This window comes from Chiloscyllium punctatum, chromosome 34, assembly GCF_047496795.1.
Source record: "Chiloscyllium punctatum isolate Juve2018m chromosome 34, sChiPun1.3, whole genome shotgun sequence".
Taxonomy (NCBI): domain Eukaryota; kingdom Metazoa; phylum Chordata; class Chondrichthyes; order Orectolobiformes; family Hemiscylliidae; genus Chiloscyllium; species Chiloscyllium punctatum.
In genome coordinates this window covers 72324714-72334709 of record NC_092772.1, presented here as the reverse complement: position 1 = coordinate 72334709, position 9996 = coordinate 72324714, and the positions used below count along the sequence as shown (strand labels likewise).

The 9996-nt window shown below is 44.0% G+C and overlaps 1 non-coding gene across 1 annotated transcript; it reads left to right on the top strand.

Annotated features, from left to right (window-relative positions):
• The first annotated feature begins 488 nt into the window (after positions 1 to 488).
• Positions 489 to 570, top strand: trnas-gcu (transfer RNA serine (anticodon GCU)). Its single transcript has one exon. It is a non-coding gene; the product is annotated as a tRNA-Ser (tRNA).
• Positions 571 to 9996: the final 9426 nt, after the last annotated feature.

The following is a 9996-nucleotide window of genomic DNA, read 5'->3' as shown; positions in this document are numbered from 1 at the left end:
CTCCAGTCTGGAAAACAATTCCTCACAGGCAATTTAATAGACAATTTACAGCAGGTGCAGGAGTAGGCCATTCTGCCCTTCGAGCCAGCACCACCATTCATTATGATCATGGCCTGAACATCCTCAATCTGTATCCTGTTCCTGCCTTATCCCCATAACCCTTGATTCCACTATCCTTAAGAGCTCTATCCAACTCTTTATTGAAAGAACACCTTCTGCTGTCTCGGGTTCTTCATTCCGTTGACTTCAAATCTTCACAGAATTCAACAGACCTTGTTACATATTCATTTCCTCATTTTTGTTCAGATCACTGTGTGCATTGTCTGACAGTGGGAGTGCACTTGCCCCACAACCCAGGGGTCAGACCATAGTCTTGGAACCGTACTATGTTATTTATCATTTTACCAACACCAGGGAGAAATATCTGCTGCTCTGCATAATTTACCCAATTCAATTATTCATAAGGTCAGAGCTTTTGGTGCATCTGTAACGAGGTGGCCGAGAGGTTAAGGCGATGGACTGCTAATCCATTGTGCTCTGCACGCGTGGGTTCGAATCCCACTGTCATTGCCGGCATTCAATGGTGCTGTTTTCAGATGATCACAGCTGTCGTATGGGAACGCTAATGGTCAGTTTATATGCATTTACGCTATTCCAAAATTTCCAAGAATGGTTTGAGCCTGTTGACTGAACTGTGTTGAAATGTCGGTTGCATTGGGATATTGAAAGGGAGCGCGGTTTCCTTTTGCAAATCAAGTTGCTGTGAACGTTTTTTCGTATGAAAGACATCCAGGATAATCAAATAACGAGAGCTGCGAAGTGCATGTTTATGCAAAGGAATTCTTAATGAACGTTTTGTCAGATGAAATCTGAAGGAGTTTGAGGAGAAGTAATTCATCCTGGTGAGAAGAGCACAGCGAGACAGCACAAAATGATGGCGATACTTCAAAGGGGCAGGGCTTGGGTTTAGGGGCACTGAGAACTGCTGTAAATGCACAGTGGAGAATTGCCAATGTTGGTGCCGTGCATGGCCACGGAAAGACTGACACATTGGTCTCGCCCTCGCCCCTTGCTCTCGCCATTGATGAATGCTGGACATAAGGCACAGACAAACACAAGATGTGGGAAGCAAGCTCCCTCTCGTTATACACACACTGGATGCATCACATTGAACTATGAACAACTGGAGAAATCAGCATGTTACCTTTAGGGAGTGAAACTAAACTGTGGATCAATGACCGCAGATTCATGCAACATAAACAAGAAAAATAATTTAAAATGTAGGGTGAAGGTTTGCTTGCTCAGCTGTAGCTTTGATATCCAGACGTTTCATTACTTGGCTAGGTAACATCATCATCAGTGGCGACCTCCAAGTGAAGAGAATCTGTTGTCTCCTGCTTTCTATTTATATCTTTCTCCTCGATGGGGTTCCTGGGGTTTGTGGTGATGTCATTTCCTGTTCGTTTTCTGAGGGGTTGATCGATGGCATCTCGATCTATGTGTTTGTTTATGGCGTTGTGGTTGGAGTGCCAGGCCTCTATGAATTCTCAGGCGTGTCTTTGATTAGCCTGTCCCAGGATAGATGTGTTGTCCCAGTAGAAATCGTGGTATTTTTAATCCGTATGTAGGGCTACGAGGGAGAGAAGGTCGTGACTTTCTTCCTGTTGTCTTACGTAGTAGTTGTGACAGTCCTTGTAGATGACGTTGGTTTTGTCTTTGGATTGTTCTGGTTCTTTTAAGTTTATTAGTTTTTGTTTGAGAGTGTTGGTGGGTTTGTGTGCTACTAGGATTCCGAGGGGTCTTCGTAGTCTGGCTGTCGTGTCTGAAACGTCTTTGATGTATGGTCAGGTGGTTATGGTTCCTGGCTGTGTTTGGTCTGCTTGTCGTGGTTTGTTCTTGAGGAAAGTGTGGACTGTATTTTTTGAGTATTTGTTCTTCTCGAATACATTGTAAAGGTGGTTTTCCTCTGTTTTCCGAAGTTCGTCTGTGCTGCAGTGTCTGGTGGCTCGTTGGAATACTGTTCTGACGCAGCTTCGTTTGCGTGTGATGGGATGGTTGCTGGTGGAGTGAAGTATTTGGTCAGTGTTTGTCTGTTTTCTGTATGCACAGGTTTGTAGTTCTCCGTTGCCTTTTCTTTCTACTGTGTCATTCAGGAATGCGAGTTTGTTGTCGGTTTCTTCTTCCTTGTTGAACTTTTTGCCTGTGAGAGTGTTGTTGATGATGTTAAATGTCTTTACTATCTTGTTTCGTTTTGTGATGACAAAGGTGTCATCTGCGTAGCGGACCCAGATTTTGGTTTGATTGTTTCTAGGGCTGTTTGTTCTAGTCTTTGCATTACCGCTTCTGCTCTGAATCCTGATAGCGGAGGTCCAATGGGTGGGCCATTGGGGGTTTGTTTGTAGACGATGTTGTTGAAAGTGTAGTGGGTGGTGAGGCACAGATCCACAAGCTTCATGATGTTTTCGTTGGTAATGTGATTGATGGTGGTTGGTGTGTGTGATGGTCTCTTCTAAAAGTGTGTTTCCTTTGCCATGTCGATGTTGATGAAGGTGAACAGTGCTATTATGTCGAATGAGACCATTGCTTCCCTTACTCTACTTTGGTGTTTTTGATGATTTTTAGGAATTCCTGGGTGGAGTGGATGGAGTGCTGTGAATCTTCTATGAGGTATTTCAGTCTTGCGTGTAGTTCTTTGTCCAGTCTGTAATTTGGTGCTCTGGGTAATGAGACTATGGGTCTGAGGGGGCTCCTGGTTTATGGATTTTTGGTAGTCCGGTTCGACTTGGCCAACACATTGATCCTGGGACAGTCTAAGCAAAGACACGCCAGAGAATTCCCAGAGGCCTGGCACTCCAACAACAATGCCATAAACAAACACATAGATCAAAAAGCCATCTATCAACCCCGCCGAAAACATACCAGAAATGACATCACCACAAACCCCAGGAACCCCATCCAGGAGAACGATATAAATAGAAAGCAAGACACAACAGCTTCGCTTCACTTGGAGATCGCCCCTAATGATGTTACCGAGCCAGGTAATGAAATGTCTGGCTATCAAACCTACAGCTCAGCGAGCAAACCTAAACCCTAAACCTCAACCTGAGCTACAAACCTTCACAAACCTTGCGATTTAAAGTATCTTTATACGCATATCATTAATAGACTTTTCGTTATAATACCCGTCTGGTTGAAAGAAGAAGACATCACATTTTAAGATAGATGACAACATTACCAATTTTGTTTTGAAATTGAGATTTATTTGGTCATTTTCCACAGTGAACAAGTTCATTTTAAATAATGCAAACCACATTCTCTCACCTGGAATAAAAGTGTGATTTCAATATAAACATTGTCCTTGCTAACTCGCAGTTACTCAACATGAAAAATAGGATCAACACATGTTTATTAAGCATAGATCAATTTGCACCATTATCTTACTTTGGATTGACTGCAGTATGCACATGCTAAGTAAGGTTTAAGAAAGAATGACTTTTGGAAATAATGATTTGGTGGTGACTAAAAATAATATTAGCTTCTCATGATGTGGATATTCCACCAATGGTTCCAGTGGTGGAAATGTTCAGTGGGAAGTATTTCTATGATGGTATAGACGTATGTGCGCCGCCAGGGATGGGAGCTCCCACTTCATCTGGAACAGCGTCTTTTGACGTGGACCAGGGAGCATTGTGGCATCCGTCTGGGAGTTCCAACCACACCTGGAGCAGCTTCCATTGACATGGAGCAGCAGGGAGGCATTGGCACATCTGAATGCAAGATCTAACCTCATTTGGTGCAGCTTCAGTTGGCCTGGAGCAGGGAGCTTTGGGAGATCATTCTGGGAGCTCCACTCTCACCTGGAGCAGCTTTTAATGACATGTAGCAGCAGGGAGCATTGGGACATCAGAGTGTTAGATTCAACCTCAACTGGACCACTTCTATTGACATGGAGGAGGGAACATTGGGACATCAGACTGGGAGCTCCAACCTCACAAGGATCAGCGTTTAATGACATTCAGCAGCTGGGCGCATTTGGACATCAGAGTGGCAGGTCTAACCTGAACTGCACCACTTCTACTGACATGGAGCAGGGAGCATTGTGACATCAGACTGGGAGCTGGACCTTCAAGTAGAGCCGCTTCTATTGACATGGAGCAGCAAGGAGCATTGGAACGTCAGGTTGGGAGCTCCAACATCACCTGGATCAGCTTGTATTTACATGGAAGAGGAGGGAGGATTGGGACATTAGGCTGGGGGAAAGGATATTCAACTATTTTAATCTAAAGTAAAATATGTTTCAACACCTCAGATGTTAATTGATTTATGAAGAATCTTACCCGGGAAAATAATTAATTCTTTAGATAGTAAAGTCAAGTCCTGTAAATATTCAACTCAGGAAAACGCATTGGTACAGAGAGAAATGGGAGTGATGCTTCCTGTCTTTGTCTTTTCATTTCTGGCCGTCTCTGCACTGGATTACATCACCGGAAGGACGTTTTCACTCATTTCCAGCAAATACGGTCAGCTCACTAACGTAATCTAAAGGTGAAAATTAATGGGAATATGCGATGTTATGATTAGGATGGAGTTTACTTCAAATTTTGGTGAAAACGTAGCAAAGTCAGATGCAATTTCCAAGATCAGCAGTGACCTCATTGATTGGCTGATCAGATTGTGAATGGTCGTTTTTTTGAGGACAATTTGAAGTGAATCAATGATGGTGATTATCTTTGTTCTTTGTTCACCTTGTGACTATTTCTGCTATTGCTCATGTCCTTGTTAACACCACAGCTCTGCAGCGTGTAAAACCTCAGCTGTGCATCTGGCCAGTGGCACAACCATTCGGAGAGCTGGCTCCGGATCAGGCGGTTGTAAGTTCAACTTTTACTTTGCGCAAGCGCATTGTGGAGATTCATCACACATCCAACCTAATCATTTTTGTAATGCTGAGGTGGATAATATTTGAAATTTTCATTTTCACGAGCGAAAATACTTTCACTGTCTTCGATCAGTTAAACATTGTCAAGAGGTGTCAGAGTAAAAATCACACAGCACCAGATGGTATTGAACAGACGTATTTGGAAGCACCAGTGTTCCATGCACTGCTTCTTCATCAGGAGTTTGTCAACTGTTGGAATCGAAAATGACTTTGTCTGATTATTAAATGTATCCACCCCAGTCCAACACCAACACCTCCAAGTCATGGGTACAGTCGACACCACGAACGGTCAGTTAAAGTCCAGATGATCTTCCAAAAGATCGCGCATATTGACACAAACACCAAGTTTCTGCAGTAAAACACCAACCTGATGAAGGAGCGGCTCTCCAACAGCTAGTGCTTCCAAATAAACCTGCTGGACTCTGCCCTGATATTGTGTAATTTTTAACTTTGTCTACTCAACTCAAACACTGGCACTTCCTTATCATAGACAACATCAGTCATGTCCCACCGTTGTCAGTGAAGGCAATCCTGGAAGAGCCTAATACATTGCTCATGGGTACGTTTCGTTTTCAGAAACCAACGCACTCAATCGCTGCAGCTCCGGTGGATGAAAAGGCAGAAAAGAAATAGCTGAGACACAGTTTTGACAATATTTTGAAACTTTTTGGGAAGTGGAATCAGAGGAGAATGAAGGATTAACGGTCCGACTGTGCAGAGAGAGGGAAGGCACTATTCCCTTCTTTGATGAGCAGGGGTATTGACTGATCTAAGGCATGAAACAGATTCCTGGTAGAGCTGCGCTCTCTGCATCAGGAATAAGAAGTCCTGATTTTCTAAACGGTAATGAAACCCAGGCCACTCAGTTAAATCGCTGAATACTAACCACTAGACCACCAGGGATGAGGGCAGAAGCCGTTGCACCGTTTCTTCATAACACAGTTTTTGGAATTATGTCACTGCAGATATGTTTCCCCTCAAAAATGATTGAATTATCGCGTGTTTACAGCACAGATCTGGGTCCCTTCATCTCGTTTCCCAACACTTGGTCTGTAACCTTGTATGCTCTTACATTTCACGTGAGAGCTAATTTCTCTGGAACGTTTTAATCTCGTAAAACACAATAAGTGGGATTAAAGTTTGAGATGGGAACTGAACCCCATTTTAACCATAGACTGAAGCACGCAGACACAGTTCCCCAAGTGTGTCACAGGCCTCGGGAGAAAACAAGCAGATTTCACCGAGAGTCAGACCTAGAGGCGGACCTAGAGTCAGGGGATGTAGAGTCAGTGTGGATAGAGCTTCGAAACACTAAGGGTAAAAAGACCCTCATGGGAGTCATCTACAGGCCCCCAAACAGTAGTCTGGATGTTGGAGGTAAGTTGAATCAGGAGCTGAAATTGGCTTGTCGCAAAGATGTTACTACAGTTGTTATGGGGGATTTTAACATGCAGGTAGACTGGGAGAATCAGGATGGTATCGGGCCTCAAGAAAGAGACTTTGTGGAGTGCCTCAGAGATGGATTTTTAGTGCAGCTGGTGCTGGAGCCGACCAGGGATAAGGCGATTCTGGATCTGGTATTGTGTAACGAACCAGAATTGGTCAGTGACCTCGAAGTGAAGGAGCCATTGGGAAGTAGTGACCATAATACAATAAGCTTCAATCTGCAATTTGAGAGGGAGTGGGTACAATCTGAAGTGACAATATTTCAGTTGAATAAAGGGAAATATGGAGCTATGAGGGAGCAACTGGCCAAAGTTCAATGGTTTAATACCTTAACAGGGAAGACCGTGGAGGAACAATGGCAGACATTTCTGTGTATAATGCAGAAGATGCAGGATCAGTTCATTCCTAAAAGGAAGAAAGATCCCAGGAGGAGACATGGGCGGCCGTGGCTGACAAGGGAAGTAAAGAAACATATAAGGTTAAAAGAGAAAAAGTATAACTTAGCGAAGATAAGCGGGAAAACGGAGGACTGGGAAGCTTTTAAAGAACAACAGAGGATTAGTAAGAAGGAAATACGCAGAGAAAAAATGAGGTACGAAGGTAAACTGGCCAAGAATATAAAGGAGGATAGTAAAAGCTTTTTTAGGTATGTCCAAGGCAAAAAAATGGTTAGGACAAAAATTGGGCCCTTGAAGACAGAAGCAGGGGAATATATTACTGGGAACGAAGAAATGGCAGAGGAATTAAATGGGTACTTCAGATCTGTGTTCACTGGGGAAGACACAAGCAATCTCCCTGAGGTAACAGTGGCTGAAGGACCTGAACTTAAGGGAATTTCTATTTGCCAGGATTTGGTGTTGGAGAGACTGTTAGGTCTGAAGGTTGATAAGTCTCCGGGACCTGATGGCCTGCATCCCAGGGTACTGAAGGAGGTGGCTCGGGAAATCGTGGATGCGCTGGTGATTATTTTCCAGAGTTCAATAGAATCGGGGTTGGTTCCTGAGGATTGGAGGGCGGCTAATGTTGTGCCACTTTTTAAGAAGGGTGGGCGGGAGAAAGCAGGAAATTATAGACCAGTTAGTCTGACCTCAGTGGTGGGAAAGATGCTGGAGTCTATTATAAAGGATGAAATTACGGCACATCTGGATAATAGTAACAGGATAGGACAGAGTCAGCATGGATTTATGAAGGGGAAATCATGCTTGACTAATCTTCTTGAATTTTTTGAGGATGTAACTCGGAAGATGGACGAGGGAGATCCAGTGGATGTAGTGTACCTGGACTTTCAGAAAGCTTTTGATAAAGTCCCACACAAGAGGTTAGTGAGTAAAATTAGGGCGCACGGGATTGGGGGCAAAGTACTAGATTGGATAGAGAATTGGTTGGCTAACAGGAAACAAAGGGTAGTGATTAACGGCTCCATTTCGAAATGGCAGGCAGTGACCAGTGGGGTACCGCAGGGATCCGTGCTGGGACCGCAGCTTTTTACAATATATGTAAATGATATAGAAGATGGTATCAGCAATAACATTAGCAAATTTGCTGATGACACAAAGCTAGGTGGTAGGGTGAAATGTGATGAGGATGTTAGGGGATTACAGGGTGACCTGGACAAGTTAGGTGAGTGGGCAGATGCATGGCAGATGCAGTTTAATGTGGATAAATGTCTGGTTATCCACTTTGGTGGCAAGAACAGGAAGGCAGATTACTACCTCAATGGTATCAAATTAGGTAAAGGGGCTGTTCAGAGAGATCTGGGTGTTCTTGTCCACCAGTCAATGAAGGCAAGCATGCAGGTACAGCAGGTCGTGAAGAAGGCTAATAGCATGCTGGCCTTCATAACAAGAGGGATTGAGTATAGAAGCAAAGAGGTGCTTCTGCAGCTGTACAGGGCCCTGGTGAGACCACACCTGGAGTACTGTGTACAGTTCTGGTCTCCAAATTTGAGGAAAGACATTCTGGCTATTGAGGGAGTGCAGCGTAGGTTCACGAGGTCAATTCCTGGAATGGCAGGATTGCCTTACACGGAAAGACTGAAGCGACTGGGCTTGTATACCCTTGAGTTTAGAAGACTGAGAGGGGATCTGATTGAAACGTATAGGCTTATGAAAGGACTGGACACTCTGGCAGGAGGGAACATATTTCCGTTGATGGGGGAGTGCCGAACCAGAGGACACAACTTAAAAATACGGGGTAGACCATTTAGGACAGAGATGAGGAGAAACTACTTCACACAGAGAGTGGTGGCTGTGTGGAATGCTCTGCCCCAGAGGGCAGTGGAGGCCCAGTCTCTGGATTCTTTTAAGAAAGAATTGGATAGAGCTCTTAAAGATAGTGGAGTCAAGGGGTATGGAGATAAGGCTGGAACAGGATACTAATTAGGAATGATCAGCCATGATCATATTGAATGGCGGTGCAGGCTCGAAGGGCAGAATGGCCTACTCCTGCATCTATTGTCTATTGTCTATTGTCTATTGTCTGATATTATCCCATTTCAGAGTTCAACACCAATGTCTGGTTACAGCAAAGAAAGGAAGCATTCAGCCCCTCCCGTCCCAGTGTTCCTTGCCCATTGTTTCCCCATTACTCTGTAGTTTATACTGCCTCACCTCGTTCTTGTTGCCAAACTAGATCACTACTCACGCCCGCTATTTCCTGTCCTGCCAAACTTTTTTGCCTCAAGTTCTTGGAATGAAAAACAGGAATGGCCTATTTCAAGCACTTTTCTAGTTTACAAGGACAGTGTTATCGCCACTGAGCAAGCACTTTGCCAGCTCAGAGAGAAGGTCTCATCCTTAAGAAACTGAAATGCAAAGATGATTGGACAGCCTCAGTGTTGTAAACCAACCAACAAGACCGGAATCGGGCAGAGGGGATCACGCACAGAGGGATGGGAGAATAGAATGGCGAATCTCATGGTGTCCAGGGTGATTTTAACAGAAATCTTCCCTGGTAGTATAGTGATGAGCATTCAGTGATTTCACTCTCATGGCTTGTTAAAGGTTAAAGTTTACAGTAATCAATATGAAATACTGCCTGATATTTCGAAGCAGAATGATGTTGTGCAGCAGACAGAATCGTTTCCCTGCATGACATTATAAGAGAGCTCAGAAGAGCCAGGAGGAGACATTAGAAGTTGTTGGCGGATAGGATCAGGGTTAACCCTAAGTCTTTCCATAGATATGTCAGGAATAAAAGAATGACGAGAGTTAAATTACGGCCAATCAAGAATAATCGTGGGCAGTTGTGTGTGGAGTCAGAGGAGACATGGGCAACACTAAATAAATACTTTTCGACAGTGTTCACTATATAAAATGAAAATGTTGGCGAGGAAGATACAGAGATACTTGCATCTAGACTCGAAGAGATTGAGGTTCACAAGGAAGAGATATTAGAAACACTGTAGAGTGTGAAAATAGACAAGTCCTCTGGGCCAGATGGGATCTATCCTAGGATCCTCTGGGAAGCAAAGGAAGAGATTGCGGAGCCCGTGCCATTGATCTAGAAACCATCATTATCTACAGGAATAGTGCCTGAGGACTGGAGGATTGAAAATGTGTTTCCCTTTTTCAAGAAGGGTAGTAGAGACAACCCTGGTAATTACAGACCAG